The sequence below is a fragment of the Arachis ipaensis genome, chromosome B08 (assembly GCF_000816755.2).
Source record: "Arachis ipaensis cultivar K30076 chromosome B08, Araip1.1, whole genome shotgun sequence".
NCBI classification, from domain to species: domain Eukaryota; kingdom Viridiplantae; phylum Streptophyta; class Magnoliopsida; order Fabales; family Fabaceae; genus Arachis; species Arachis ipaensis.
In genome coordinates, this window is record NC_029792.2 from 73,944,647 (window position 1) to 73,946,701 (window position 2,055).

Here is a 2,055-nt window from a genome sequence, read left to right on the forward strand (position 1 = left end):
CGTTTTAGAATAAAATAATATATAAATTATAAATAAACATCCTAAAATATCTTCCAAATTTAAAACACTACACAAAAATCATCAACCAAAAAGGATTTCAGATTAACCAGATTAACTTTGTGGTAAAGTACCAGAAATTTAATGGATTTCAGACTAATAACATTTATTTTTTCATCTTTACAGATGATATTAAATTCCGTATACATATACTATATATGGGTTTATTTTTTATTTTTTGGACCGAGTATTAGAAGCATTAATTATCACACACTGCACTCTTTTCCGCTACTGTTTATTGAGCTTAGCCAATAGCACTTTCAAGTTTCAATTCGTCTACCAATTAGCAGTGATTTTCTAATAACAAAGTCAAAAACCAATTGGTTGTTTTTGGACTTTCATCATGTATGTAAGTATGTTAATTAACAAGGACAAAGCAACGTTCTGAATAACAAAATTGTTAGCACAAAAATTAATAAAGATTAATAAAGATAAGCATAAGATTGATTATAATGAACAAGTAATAGTTTCACAATTTTAACATGGCCTAAAGTGATCTTAGTGGATGATCATGAACAAACTCTACTAAAAAACAGGATGAAAAACCAAAAAGAAAGGAAAACTTGGAATGCTAGAACACTGTAATTGCTATTTAGAAAATCAATATAGTAACAATGTTATTGAGTTTGCACATATATGTTCAAGACTCATCCCAAGACTCCTTTTTAACAAAACTAATCTCAATTGATATACCAGATATATATTTCCTATAACTAACAGAACTTAATTTTACTAAGTGATTTCACTATCTTTTGTACCCCTTGTCAAGTATAAATTAACTAATTTAGTTAATACACAGCTCCAAACACAGCAAGTGATCTGCTTCATACACTCCTCAATAATAGTGAACTATGCTTCATAAACAACTCAAATTGTCAAAATCAGATTTCAAGAAATGCATTATTTATCAAGCATGGCAAAGCTAAGTTCTCAAACAAAATTCTAATTGAACACAGAATCACAACATAACAGAGCACAAAATACAGTAGAGTATATCACAACAGCATTGAGCAAAGCTAATCAATAATCAATTAAACATTCAATAATCAATCAATCATTCAATAATCAATATAATATCTGAACAAAAAATAAAAACAAAAAGAAAAACAAGCATTAGCAGTGAGTAGAGAAGCCATTGCCTTCTTCGATTTGAGCAGTCTGGGCAGAGTATGAGGAAAAGTGGTTGAGCGCGACGGACGACGGTGACCAGGCAACAAGCACGATGACGGACGGCGGCAGAAGCGTAGTTGAGCAAAGGTAGACCAGACGACGAACGCGGAGAATGAGGAAGAAGCTGTGATTGGTGAATGAGGAAAGGAGTTGGAGACTTGGATCACGATGACAACCACCAGACAAGGACAGAAGCTCCTGAGCACGACGGACGGCGGCGGAAGCTATTGTAAGCTAGGGTTTCTTTTTGGGGGAAGATAGCTTCGTTTAAGAGAGTGAGAGTTGAGAGGAGTTGGAGTGAACAGAGGTTGCAGAGCTCAAGAACGACAATGGCGCGATGGACGACGGCAGTGTCTTCTTCCTTGCAGCGGCGGTGGAGGCTACTGCTAGGGTTTTGTTTTTTGTTTGAGAGTGATTTTGAGACGAGGAGGAGACTGAACGCCAAACGCTTTCCCTTGTTGTTTTTATCCGAAACCCAAAATGGCACCATTCCAGGAAAATCGGCCGGGTTTCGGTTCGGTCTGACCGACTGATTCTCGGCCGGTTCAACAGTTTTTAGGCGATTTTTAAATTAGCGGTTTTATAATTAAACCAAACCATAATGAGTTTCGGTTCGCGGTTCATCCGATCGGATCGGCCGGTCCGGTCCAGTTTTCAGAACCTTGCTTGTGATTAATTCCATAATATTCATTTGGTCCTGTTAGGAAACCAACTAAAAATAACATTAATTAATTAAAAAAATTGGTCTATTACCAAAAAAAATCTATTATCTTAATTTTTTAAATTTTAAAATTAAAAATAAAAAAATTAACTTATATTATAATTAAT

General features: G+C 34.7%; 1 long non-coding RNA gene across 1 annotated transcript in view; it reads left to right on the top strand.

Annotated features, from left to right (window-relative positions):
- LOC110265550 overlaps window positions 1-1,315 on the top strand; it is a 15,194-nt gene extending 13,879 nt beyond the window's left edge. Inside the window, exon 3 of the long non-coding RNA XR_002351705.1 lies at window positions 1,182-1,315. This is a non-coding gene — a long non-coding RNA (uncharacterized LOC110265550). The remainder of the gene's footprint in view (window positions 1-1,181) is intronic.